Source organism: Macrotis lagotis, chromosome 2 (assembly GCF_037893015.1).
Source record: "Macrotis lagotis isolate mMagLag1 chromosome 2, bilby.v1.9.chrom.fasta, whole genome shotgun sequence".
NCBI lineage: Eukaryota > Metazoa > Chordata > Mammalia > Peramelemorphia > Peramelidae > Macrotis > Macrotis lagotis.
The window spans coordinates 113247395-113261786 of record NC_133659.1 but is presented as its reverse complement, the minus strand read 5'-3'; the positions used below and the strand labels follow the sequence as shown (position 1 = coordinate 113261786).

Below are 14392 nucleotides of genomic sequence, written 5' to 3'. Positions count from 1 at the left end.
AGCCAGATTGGTTTATGGGATATTCATTTTTTTGGAAACTACTTGCTTCATCTCTTTCTAGTCCTGGAGTAACAACATGTAAGGTGCATAGGCACCTTAGCACTCACATAGTCCCCTCTCTTCACATGTGGACAATGGATAACTCTGTGAACCTAGGCATATCCCTTTGTCTTTGTCCTCAATTTCCGCATTTAAAAAATGGGGGTGTTGGAACTGATGGTCTCTTGAAACCCTTTCTGATTTTAAATCTATGATGCTAGGATATTATAAAATTGAGTGGCCAGCCCAAGGGAACATAGCAAAAGCCAGAACTTCAGCCCAGGTTCTGCCCTCAGCAGAAGTGTAGGATCTCAGTGAGTGGTCATGGTCTAATACCATCCTAATTTGTCCTTTATTCAATTAGTCACAATGAACATATGTCTTCCTTAAAGAGCAGGAAATACACTCGATTATGAGGGAACACAGGTTAAGTATTTTTTAATTTCTATTATTTTTTGTTGTCCCATTACTTTTATTTCCCATGTACCCTTCTCCCTGTCCCAGAGTTCTCCCCTCCCACAAAGAATAAACAAGAGGAAAAAAAAACCCATTTTAGTGAAAATAAGCTCCAGTTTTGGTGGTACAATATCTGTAATCCCTGCTCTGAGGGTGACTGAAGCTGGTGGAACACTTGGACTCTAGAGTTTGAGTTGTAGTACAGTGGGTGTGTGTACTGTCTGGCAACAGCAATGTGAGAATCCTAGGTGAGAGGGATGCCGAGGGAGAAATGACCCAGGTCAAGAGAATTAAGGTCAACTCCTGAGTGGCTGCAGTTCGAGCCTGGGAAAGACAGGGAGATGCATGAGAGAGGTGGGGAGAGAGAGAGAGAGAGAGAGAGAGAGAGAGAGAGAGAGAGAGAGAGAGAGATTAATTTCAAGCTGTTCCCAATAGGCCAAGATAAATGCAATTAGTCTTCAGAAGGTAGCTTAAAAGGAATTTAGCAAGTTAAAGGTACTATTCTTTGTCATATTCAAAGATGACACATGATATCTGAGTTCCCTGCTAGAGATAATAAACTAAATAGTAAGTCATGGTTCCCCGTCCCCCCCTCACCCCCACTATATTCATTTATACCCTCCCATAGTTTGCCATCACAGCTTTTGCTTGCAGATGGTAGCTACCTTTCAGACTCATAGTTGACCCCCCAAAATGACAACCAGCATTCCTGACCTTGTGTCCTCTTGTCTGCGGTTACTGTTTCTCAATTCTGCTGAATTAGGACATGTTTCTGGAGAGTCAACTATGCCTTAGCACTAAGTATGTATGTGTGTGTATAAGTATATGAATAGATTTTTCTTTTTCCTCTAATCTGTGGGCACTTCAAAGGATTAGGGTTAATGCCAAAGCAAATGTAGGACTCCTCCAAGTCAACCCTGAAAGAAAAATAAAGACAACTTAAGAGGCCATATGTAAGACTTCTTCCTTGGGTAAAGTTTCCCCATCAGTGCATCCTGAAGCCCTGTCTTTAACTGGCCCCTAAGCTGGATCTATCTGCCCTTAGCCCCTAACGATGTCTAATGGTGAAAGCATCCTAAATAACTTACATCTCCTTGGGCTGCTGTATTCTAGATTACAGAATGGCCTCATAGTCTTAATGCCTTCTGTGTACTTCTATTAATCATTTATCATAATTATTCTGTTGGGAGGCCATACTGATAAATTCAATTGAAGAGAAAAACAGGCTTGGAAATTAAGCACAATGATTATTACTTGGAATTTGGAATAAGACATGAGTACACAGTTCCTATGTTTCAAGGATCAAAAGAGTCTAGAACTGTAGGAGATGTTCATTTGGTTGTCTGATTTTACTCCCTTACTTCCCTGCAAGTTGACTAGACAAGAGATGACTGTCTATCTATTATTTAAATTCTCCAGGGATAGACTTCATAACTGTGGCCAGTCATCTATTTCAGGTTTAAACTGTCCCTAAGCTCTTCCTGAGGTCTAATTAATAACTTTCTTGCCGCAATTCAAGTCTCTCTTTCACATCCAATTTGTTTTGGAAAGGATTCTGTTTGGGCATCTAGTACCTTGCTGAGTTATTTGATCTAAAAATGTTTGCAGCCTACTCTTTTGGATGGCTTCTATTTGGAACTAGAAGTGAATGGAGATGGAGATGGGGTCCCCTGGATTTGGGTCCCTAGTTTGTGCATTACACTAGATGTGAAACCCTTTTAAGTGTGGGCTACCCTGGAATTATTTTGGAGAAGGCTTAAAGTTGACTCTAGAAAATGACATCTCTCTCACACACACATATATACAAACACAAATGATTAACAACTGCTGTCATAGTGTCGAGGCCTTAGGTTAGACATATTGAAGTGATGAGAGTGATGGTTCCCCCATTCAATGAACCATTTGTTTAGCCCCTCCTGAGGCCTATAAAAATAGAATGTAAAATCTCAGAATTAGGGGTGGCTAGGTGGTGCAGTGGATAAAGCACCAGCCCTGGAGTCAGGAGTACCTGGGTTCAAATCCAGCCTCAGACACTTAATAATTACCTAGCTGTGTGGCCTTGGGCAAGCCACTTAACCCCATTGCCTTGAAAAACCTAAAAAAAAAATCTCAGAATTGGAAACACCTTTATGGGCCTGTAGATCACCCTGAATCTGATCAGGAATCCACTTAGAAGATCCCCAACACAAGGTAGTTAGATGATGCAGTGCATAGAGCACCAGTCTGAAGTCAGAATACCTGAATCCAAAGTTGGTCTCAGGCACTTATTAATTGTGTGACTACCCTATTTGCCTCAGTCTTCTCATCTGTAAAATGAGTTGGAAAAAGAAATGGCAAGCTATTCCAGCCCCAAATGGGGTCACAAATAGCCTAACTTAACTAATCAAAAAAGAAGATATGAACTGAAGTGAAATGAGCAAAACCAGCAAAGCATTGTACATAGTAACAGCAATATTGTACAATGATCAATTGGGAATGACTTAGCTATTCTTAGCTATACAATGATTCAAGACAATTTCAAAAGACTCATGATGAAAAATGATACCCACCTCCAGAGAAAGAAAGAATGGAATCTTTATGCAAACTAAAGCATACTCTTTTTCACTTTATTCTTTTCATTTTTCCTCCTGGTTTGTATTTTCTTTCAAAACATGAGTAATATTGGAATATGTTTTCATGATTGTATCTGTATAACCTATATTAAATTGCTTACTGTCTCAGGGAAGAGGAAATGAGAAGGAGGGAGAGAATTTGGAACTCAAAAGTTTAGAAAAATTAATGTTAAAAATTCTATGATTAATTGAGACAAAATAAAAATTTTATATATATGTATATATTATATGTATATGTGTGTGTGTGTGTGTACACACACATTTAAATCCCTAACAAGTAGTCATCCAGCTTTCACTCAAAGATCTCTAAGAGACAAAACCATTAGTTTTCAAGGCAGCTCATTCTGTTTTTCAAAAGCTCTGTTATAAAGGGTTTTTTGGGAAAACCCTTACATAACATTGAAATTTTGACTTTTTCAGGGCCCTTTTCAGACTAAGCAGAATAAGCTGAGTCCCTCTTCCTAGGTCAGATACTTAAAAGATAGATATTCCCTTTAAGTTTTCTCTTTTCTAGGCTAAAACATACCTTTAAATGGACTAGTCTCCACTTCCAGTGCAGGGTTGATGGTCTAGAAAAGACTTCCATAGTGGAGAGATTAGAGAGAGAATGCTGGGGACTAAGCACAGGATTAGGGTCAATAGGCATAATGAAAAATGGAATGATCAAAGATTATGATTAGCTAAAAGTTAATTTCTCCCAAGACCTTTATCTTAAAGAAGGGCCTACCCAACCATGCTTTGTTCTCTGGATTTTGCTTCCAGGCTTTAGCTGACTTCTCTCTCTGCCCCCTGGGACCTCCGTTTTGAGGAAGGACTTAGATAAACAATTCTTCATCCTCCACACTTTACCACCATGTCCCATCTTGGATACCTGCCTTGGCCCCCTTTAGGTCTCTTTTATATGTTATCTTCCACCATTAGGACACAAGCTATTTGAGGGCAGGAACTTCTTTTTGCTTATATTTAATATCCCCAACATTTAACATAATGCCTGAACTACATTTGAAAAATGCTCCTTGATTTGACTTGGAAATGGGGTGGGTGATGGTAAGATCAAGTGTCTGATCATCTCTGTGTATCTGTAGTAGAGGAACAGGCTATGGAAGTGGCTAGACTGAAGAACTAGGAAATTAGGATAGATGAGAGAGAGCATTCTTTTGTCCACTTGTAAGAGGGCTAGAATAAGACTGGAAACATTGTGATTATGGAAGAATGTCAGGATACATAACTGGTACCAGACTTGCATTGGGTAATAAATTTGGATAGCATGAACTTTAAAAGAATAATTAATAATTAATGAGTGGTGGTGGTAAAAAGAGTCTTGAAGTAGAAATATGGAACAAGGAATATTCCAGCCTCCTACTAAAACCAATAAGTTGGGATTTAGGAATGAATACACAACCATAGCCAAGGATACGGTGTCAATGAAGGGGAACTAGGTTTGAGTAAGTGCCAGAAGATGGAAGGAATAAGAAAGGAAAGGATTTAAGATAAAAAAAGTGTGTTAATTATGGAGCAGATATTCCAGAGAGCACAGAAGAAGGGGCAAGCAGATTTGGGCTGGCACCTGAGGTGGAAGGGGGGAAGCAAGGATTTTAAGGAAGCCATAAAAAGCTAACTTAATCTCAGACTGGTCATGTCTGTAGAACATAAAGATGAAGAAGATGTTATCTGGTCTCTTTTAAAGTCAGGATTCTCCAATTCCACCATGGACTTCTTTTTGACCTTAGAAGGATGTGATTGCATGCATTCTGAAGGAATGAGCTATGTATGATCTGATTAACATATTAATTACAGTTAAATGAAATTCACTTTCAAATTGGCTCTTACTTTGCAAAACCAGCATAGATAACTTCAAGAGATAAAGACTCTTATATACATCTTAAGGCAAAATGTTTCACCAACTGAAACTTTTTTTCTTCATAGTTTCCCATCTGCCTCTCCCCCTTCAGGTATACTGCCCTAGGAATAGATGCAGAGTTCTAATGTAGGGAATTTTTTTTGTTTCCTATTGAATAGGGTACAGTGGTCAGAGTTGTGTGTGTGGGGGGAATTGGATTCAGAAAGACCTGTGTTCAAATCCAGCTTCAGATACTTACTAGCTATGTGACCCTGAGTAAGACATTTCAGTACTCTGGACCTGATTTTCTTCATCTGTAAAACTTGTTCTAGATGACATTTATGAGTCTTTCTTGCTCTGAATCTATAATTCTGTGAAAAGAAGTATCAAATTCTCATACTTTTTGTCAGGAAGTTCCACCCATAATACAAATTCCTAATGTCCCATTCCTGGGACATCATAAGTGGCCTGATTCAATTAGCCTTTTCATCTGGTGATTTTAGCCCCTTGTCTTCATGTTCCTCATGGTCTGTCCTCTTTACACTTTGAACTACATACTCTTCTTTCCCATTCCTCCTCTCTCTACTCTACTTCCTCCCCAATAATTTGAAGGAATGTTTGAGGTCAAAAGGAAAATTGAGGCCCCACACTACTCAGTTGTCTAGCTCTTGATATACAGTACCCATCCCTTCAACCATATCCTGTTCTTCAATTTCATTACTTTTTCAACCTCATTTTCCTCCTCCTCCTTATTCCACCGATATCAGCATGAGCTACCTATATTGGGGTCCATGGACATCCTCAAAACAGACTGGGGATCTATTTGTAGTGGTCTGGTATTGAATATCAGCTGATCATCACCTCTGAACTACTAAGGCTGTGAATGAGAATATTTAGGGTAATTGTATTCAAGTCCTGGTGATTAAGTCAAAAGATGAAAATGTCATGACAATTGCATGTGAGTGAAGGATCAATAATGGCTTAAGAAACAGGCTGTACATAACATCACAGAGAATACAACAACATTCTCAAGTGCTTGTTGATGACCTATTTGGCTTTAGTAGATTAAGGAAAATAAGACATACCAGTTGCTTTGGTAAACATGGTAAACATGAGTTAATGTCAAGAGAAATCAAAGTTCCCTGAGAGCTAGCTGAGATATTTAACACTTACTGTGATATCTAACATGCTTGGGTCCTATTAAATGATAAACATGATGGTAGCGCAGGGCTATCCTCATGAAATACAGATCCCCAACTTAACTGGTTATTCCGTGGAGATTCATAGTGAAGCCTTCTACCCTTAAGCTGAACATTGCATAGGCAATAAAAGCCAAGAGTCATCTTCCTATCATCCACCATGGGGTTACATGACCTCCATCCTGGAGGGGAGATACTTGATGACCACTCACTACAAGATTGTCAGTATAATTATTCACAGTCTCAGCTTTCAGGAACCAAAAATTCCTTCTGAAACTCTGTGATTGTGTGTGTGTGTGTGTGTGTGTGTGTGTGTGTGTGTGTGTGTGAAGGAGAGAGAGAGAGAGAGAGAGAGAGAGAGATTCCTTCTGGAGAGCCTTGAGTTTCTGAACTGCAGCATCAGATGAGGTTACCATTTAGTCCTTAAGAGGAGGTTCTGTCACTGAATTCTGTGAAAAACCATGCATATTCAATATCACAATCTACTCCTTACATCTATCCTGAAGAATTTTGAGAAATTCTGGGGAAATCAAGTCTAGATTTTTAAGAATGGGAAACAGGTTGCTTCCTTCAAAGCACAAGGTTAGCACTTCTACAGCATTCCTTTAGGCTAAGAACCCACCAGTGGCTCGCAACTCATTATCTGATAATTCTGCAATATGCATCAAATACATTTTTATATGGACATTATCTCAAAAGAATAGCAGCTCTTTGAAGACAAGGACAAATTTATTATAGGAGTATAGGTTCTGTTACAGTTCACTGATTGACCCACCTATTCTATAGAAGCACTTCATTCTTCATTCCAGAATAGCAAAATCAGCTGCAGTTTTGTCCTGGGCATTAACTTTTATTAACATAGCTTAAAGTTTTTATTTTTGCTGATCATATTATGCCATTGATTTATTTGAATTTGCAGCTAACTAAATCCCCTTGGTGTTTTTTCATGCAAACTGTCTTCTCCATCTCCTAATTATAATAGATGACTTTGGTTCTAAGTGAAGCATTTTATACCCCTCCTTCTTCTTGTAGCCCATCATAATTCCTGATTATCAAGATCTTTTAGGATCTTGATTCAATGAATATGTTAGATATTCACATATTTGATCAGATGTCTAAGTCTAATATTGAAGACATCTGCAGTGAGACTCTAAGAACAAATGTTCAGGTACAAAACTTTCTTTGGGACTTATCATTCATAATTTTTGCTTCATTTCTCCTGTCAACAAGGATATCATGAAAGACTTTGTCAACTAGCTTGCTAAATTCAGATAAACTAGATAAACAAAGTGTCTACAAACTCTCAAACAATACACCAATTTCCAAGGGGTTCATGAATATAGTTCATGGATTCAGGGAGTTCATGAATTTATATGGGAAAATATTATTTTCCTTATTTTTATTTATTTCTAACTAAAATTTAGCTTTTTTTTCTATAATGAATATTAAAAAACCCCAAACATTCTGAGGAGTCCACAGCCTGTACAGATTTCCAAAAGTATCTATGATACAAAAAAGGTTATGGATCTCTGTGCTAAGAGCATTTCTCTAATATACCTGTCACAAAAAGAAATGTGAATTTCACATGACTTCTTAGTGATTTTTTTAAATTGTGTTCACAACTTTTTCAATGATTATTATTGAATCAACAAGCATTAAATGCTTAGGTGGGTCAAGCACTCTGGTCAAGTGCAAAAAGAAAAATATTCTTTGCCCTTAAGGGTCTTATATTCTAATTGGGGAACACATACATTAAAGGAAACTGAAAATGAGGATTGGGGTGAATGAGAAGTTCAGAGTACAGCCTAGAGAGAAATGAAGACATGGCTGGCCTAAAGGGTCCCCTTAAATGAAGGCTCTAGGAGGAGGCATATTATCAGAAAGAGAGGTCACCTTAATATAAGCTAGCCTCAACTGGGTCCATTTTAATTCTGCTTTCACTAATCTATCTTTCATTTTCAAAGAGGACCAATGATAATATGGGTGCTAGTTAGGTACCATCCTATAATAAATCTATCTCTGTCTTCAAAGAGCTGCTATTATTCTGCTGAGACAATGTCCATATTTGATTCATATTGCAAAATAATCATAAAGTAATCTGGGTTAGGAGACACCAGTAGGTAGAGAAATAATAAAATGTTTCATGTAAAACTAGGATTTGAAAGAAACAAGTTATTTTAAGAGGAGAAGTGAGGAGGAATGCATCAGTTGAACCCAGTGTATGTTAGGTATTCTGAGGGATAGAGAGAGGTATAAAATTTGGTTCCTTCCTTTAGTGCAAAGATGCTAAAATGGATGAGGGAGTATTGTGTGTGAGGAAAAGCAAGAAAGCCAGCTGGACTTGTCTGTAGGGAGTGTGAAGCAGGGTGTAATGGATAATAAGGCTAGAAAGGTGAGTTGGGTGAGGTGGTAAATGACCCTTATGTGCCACATATTTTTAACCCTATGGATGAGGTCATTTACAGAAAAAAATAGATGCACTAGTCAGTCAAGCAATTGTTAAGTGCCTACCATAGGCAAGGAATTGTACTAAGCACTCGGAATACAAATGAGAACAAAGTCAGTCCCTGCCTTTAAGGGGTTTACATTCTGAAATGGAAACTGAAAAGGGAGAGGAGAGGAGAAAAAGTACCATCTTGGGAGCCTGATGGAAAAGTCCTGAGAAGTGAAACCTGGTGGGAAGTGAAGAGATGGCTGGCCTAAGCATTCTCCTTAAATAGAAATTCTTTGAGTAGGCTTCCATCCTCCAATCAGAGGGTGTGAGTAGCAAGGCTAATATAATCCAGATTATCTATCTACCTATTATCTATCATCTATATCTATTATCTACCTATCTATCATCATTTATATCTATATTTTACTATCTATCATCTATCTTCTATCTTCTTACCAATACTTTTCTGTGTTCCCTTAGGGCTCTACTTTTCAACTTTTATCTCATGGCCACCAAAAGTCATATTCACCAACCTAGCCTGGGTTAGGTATTCTGAGAGACAGAGAGAAGTATAAGATTTGGTTCCTTCCATGATGATCTGCTTGGAAGACAAGATTGTTAAAAGCAGGAGCTAAGGGGTTCGGTACAGGAAGTCCATAGAAGGGAGATTGGTAGGGAATAGTGGTCAGACTTGAAGTGGCCCCTAAGGAAGGGTAGCATTCAGTGAAGTAGAGAGAAAAGGGAAGAATAATAACATAAAATAAGTCTGGAAAAGGAAGCTGAATCCAGATGGAAGGGCTTTAAAAGTCAAGCTTAGGAACAATATTCTCCATTGCAAAATTCAGCTGCAAGTGAAGAATATGTCCCTTGGAGGTGATTTCAATATAACATATGCTTTGAGAGAGAAAGGAATTCTCTGTTAAAATGCATGGACCCTAATGACATCTCAGCAGCATATGGGTGTATGCTTATTCATATGCAACTGCAGAGACTTGATGAGATTTGTCTATTCTATCCTTACTGGAGGTCAACATGATATTTCAGGAAGACATACCTTCCTTAAAATGGATCCCACTGAAAGTGGCCAGTAAAATCTGGAGATGATGCAATGAAGGCTAGGGAGGAGGAGGACAGCGCAACTGGGGCAGAAAAAAAAAGAAGAGAGGATAAAGGAGGGAGGAATCTTGAGGCCCAAGTGAGACTTGAAACTGAGTGGGAGGGAAGGAATGAAAGTGGTATAATGAAAGTAGTTAATCTTGGAGTGAGGATGAGTCATACAGATGGGATGCTTTCCCACTGATACTTTGGATAACATCTTTTTTCCTTGGAGAAGAAATTAAATGGGTCTTTTCCCTGATCTGATCAGTTGTATAAGGCAGCATGGCGTAATGGAGAACACACAGGCCTAGGACAAGGAGGTCTAGATCTAGTCCAGGAATCCTCTGGCAGAGAATTAGAAGGAACTCAGAGACCATCTAGTAGTGGGACCCTCTAGTTTTTATTATAAAGGAGGAAACTGAAGCCTAGGGATACTAAGCCATGGTTCAAGGTCATTCAGAGAGTAAGCTCAGAAGGTGAAATTTGAACTCAAGTCCTCTGACTTCAGAGCCAGGTTTCCCTTTCAATGTACCATGCTCACTATTTGTCATTTGGTCTCTCCCAGCATCTGATTCTTTATGCATAAAATAAGGATAAACTAACCACTAAGATAATAATAAATATCACTTACTATTTGATTCTCACAACAACCCTGGAAGGTAGGTGCTCTTATTTCCCCCATTCAAAAGGTGAGGAAATTGAGGCAAAAAGAGATAGTGTGACTTGCCTAGAATCATTGTTTGTCCTTCATTTTCCAAGAAGAACATCAGGGAGGTGATATCATAACAAGCATATGAACTGGATTTGAGTGAGGGGGTGCTGTGCTAAGTCACCAGCCTCTCTTTCTCCTCCAGAGTGGGTCCAGTGGCCAGATATGGTTCAGGACAACTGGAGATGGCCAGAATCATACAACTAATAAATGTATGAGGTTGGATTGAACTCAGGTCTTCCTGACTCTCTCTAATTCCAAAATTCTGTGTGGGAAAATGTTTATGGAGATGAGTGGTTAGGAATGATTATTGAAAGGAGCACATGAATATTTTTTTTTGAGGGGGAGGTCACCAGTGGACAAAGCATTTTGGTTGGCATTTTATGGCAATAATGGTCACTAAAGGTCACTTAAGACCCTCTGCTACCTGAACCATGAGAAATCAAAGTAGAATGACTATTAAAAAATACATTCTTTTGGGGTAGCTAGGTGGCACAGTGGATAGAGCACTGGCTCTGGAGTCAGGAGTATCCGAGTTCAAATCTGACCTCAGACACTTAATAATATTACTTGCTTTGTCTATATGTCATTTTATATGCCCCTAGTACTTACCACAAGCTGTATGGCCTTGGGCAAGCCACTTAACCCCATTTGCCTTGAAAAAAATCTAAAAAAATATACTTTTTTTTTTTTTATCAATCTAGCAATCTAGGACCCAAAAGCAATGGAAATAGCCAGACCTGAAACAGCTAGTATCTAAAGAGTAAAAAAATTATAATATTGAAAACAATTCAATTTCATCTGTTGCTTTGAAATCATTACACAGATGGACCTCCACATCTGAAATGCATTCTCTCATTATTTCTGCCTGGAAGAACCCCTAGTTTCCTTCTCAAAGCACTGCTCAAATGTTGTTGCCCTTACACGGTCTTACCCAACACCTTTAAATTGTTACTTCTCTCTCCTTTTTGAAATGACTCTATTAATTTGTGTATATTCACATTTTCTTATCTGTGTTCAAGTGTATGTCCCATTAGACCGTAAGTTCCTTAAAGACAGGGACTATTTCATTTCTGGCTTCATGTCCCACAGGCTTAAAATATCACCTTAGACGTGCTCATTCCATTAGTGCAATGGGACAATTTTAGGGTAACTATGATGGAGAATACCATCTGTATCCAGAAAGAACTGTGGAGTTGAAACAAAGACCAAAAATTATTATCTTCAATATTTTTTTTAAATTGTCTTATGTACTACATAACTTTACTATCTCTAATATTTTATTTTTTCCTCAAGGATGTGGTTTCTCTCAACATATTCAATTTTGATCAATGGAAACAATGTAAAGATTATCAGATTGCCTTCTGTGGGGATGAGGGGGAGGGAGGAGAGGGTGGGGAGAAAATTGTAAAATTCAAATCCTTAACAAAAATGATAGGTAGAAACTACTATTGTATATAATTGGAAAACAAATAAAATATTTATATAATAAAAAAGAATATCACCTTAGGGCATAGTGGGTACCTAACATTTGTTCCATTGAATTAAATTATTGTCAAATAATTAGTGAATTGTTCTGGGGGGGCAAAGTGGGTTTTGTGCAATAGGAAATGACGAGGATGAGGAAATCAGGGAAACATATTAAGATTTGTACAAATGGAGAAGAGTGAAGTCAGCAAGACCAAAGAACAACAAATGGAACACAATGACCACAATAGTGGAAATTAAAAGGTCATTAAACCAAACTCTGAGCAACTAAAAAAACCACTTAGTGTACTGAAAAAAGTTAATAATGCCCCATTCCTTTCTCTTCTCATTCAGGAGACAGGGCAGAATGTTGGGGGGTTTTGGTTTTTGTTTGTTTTTGTATTACAAGGAAGGGTTCAGTTTGGAGACACTAGAGGGTTTTTTTTTTTTTTACTGAAATGATTATTTCTTTTAAGTCACAAAATCTCACCTTCTACAGAAAATCTTTTTCTATCTCCTTTAAATTCCAGTGCCTTTCCTCTGTTAATTATTTCCTGTTCTGTATATTACTTGCTTTGTCTATATTTATCTGCCTATTGTTGCCACCATTAAATTGAGGGCTCCTTGAAAGCAGGGAACTACATATCTCTTTTTGCTATTCTCAGTTCTTGACCCAGTATCTAGAATACTGTAGGTATTAATGTTTATTGTTTGATATGATAAAAATCAATAAAACTCATATTAAATTATACATATGCATATATATATATATTTACCTATTATACATGTATAGCTTTCCTACCCTTAAGGAGTTTATAATCCAAAGTACAGAAGACAGAGAATATGTTCTTAGATAATGGAATACCAAATAGCATCATGAAAAAAATATCTATGAATGTGAAACAAAAAGATTTATGATTCCCAGCTGGTGGCCCACTTCTTTCAAGCTAACTTCAACACAACAAAATTCCAGAGCACCAAAAGAATTAGAACATCCCCCTTGGAACTCTTTATAGTGTAATGAGTTTTGAATTGAATTCAAATAGCAGCTTTCAGTTGAGGCTCCCTCAGCCAGAAGAGTAGAATGTTGGGACTGAAAGGTTCTGTGGCTGTTGGGACAGGCAGTTGAGCATGGAACAATTTCAAATTAGAAAACTGTTAGCTTTCTAATAGTGTTGATAGTTGCTAAGTACATTTGCCTTCAGAGAATTCATGAATTTGGTTATCTACTGAGGTGAGAGAGTGTCCTAAAAATTGGATCAGGAGTCTCAGGACCTGGATTCAAATCCAAACTTTATACTTTGTACCTACAAGAGTTAATGAATTTGAGACCTCAGTTTCCTCAGTTGTTAAATGATAGGGTTGAATCTATATTATTATTACAGCTTTCAATAATAGAATCAAATTTTTTTGAGCATCTATCATATGAAAAACACTGTGCTAAGTACTAGGGGCATATAAAATGAAAAGCAATAGCCCCAGCTTCTTTCTTGCCTAGGGCAAGTCACATAAATTCTCAGAGTCTCAATTTTATCCTCTGAAGATGAACAAGTATTGAATAATCTCTAATATTCCATATGACCTATGAGTTGTGATTAGTCAGGGAGGAAGGAGATATAGTTGAGGGACCAGGACAAAAATGAGAAATCATCTCACATAATCATAAGTATTCACATTACTTACTGTTAAGTCAGAAGGAGAAATTACCATGGGGTGAGAAATGGAGATGGAACTTGAATCCAGATCTTGAAAGAACAGGTGGAACCTTAGAAACAGAGGAGAGGGTATTCTATCCATTCATCCCTTTATTTACTCAATAAAAATTGATTACTTGTCTGATGTCTTAAGGATGATAATATGGACAAAGATGGAAAAAGTATGACGTCTGGTGATAGTGGCAGTGAAATGCAGCAATTTGGCTAGAGCTGAGGTTTCATGATAAGGTTAGAAAGACTGAGGCCAGATTGTGGAGGGCCTTATCAAACTAAGGAATATGGACTTTATACTGTAGGAAATGGAGACTTCTTGAGCAAGAGAGTGATGTATGTGCAGGAGTATTTTAGTGAGATTGTGTTCAAGAGGAGAAACTGGAGGTAGAGAGACCATTTTAGCAGTTCAGTTGTGACATAAGGACTTGGAGTAGGATGTGGGGAGGGGAATGGATAGGAAGCAACAAATCTAAGAATCATTTTGGGGGGCTGAATTGACAGACTTGCTTGGCAACTCAGTTAACTTTCCATTCTACTCTGATGTAAACTCACCCCTATTTTCCGTTATACCTCCTTAGATACCACACCAAGATGAATCAGAGAAGTATTTTTTGCCCAAAATGGACAACTACTCCTTTTTTCCATTTGAGGTTTTCTACTTGCAGTTTTGGAACCCCTAGATCAGCAGGGGTCTGCCATGTATTTACCTGTCCGTCTGACTGTAGGTCAGTTTTAAGATACTTTAGCCATAGAGGGTTCTCCCTGGAACTCATGTGTGATACAAAGAAATTAAATCAATACATGATATCAGATGACAAACCTTGTTGGC

General features: G+C 38.0%; 1 long non-coding RNA gene across 3 annotated transcripts in view; it reads right to left on the bottom strand.

The window, feature by feature from the left end:
• LOC141513105 (uncharacterized) overlaps window positions 1–14392 on the bottom strand; it is a 29420-nt gene that overhangs the window by 5382 nt on the left and 9646 nt on the right. For 2 of the 3 annotated variants that reach the window (XR_012475709.1, XR_012475711.1), the window contains exons 2-3: window positions 5207–5318; window positions 3634–3724 (exon numbers count right to left, since the gene is read on the bottom strand). This is a non-coding gene — a long non-coding RNA (uncharacterized LOC141513105). The remainder of the gene's footprint in view (window positions 1–3633; window positions 3725–5206; window positions 5319–14392) is intronic. The other variant, XR_012475712.1, reaches the window with a different exon arrangement.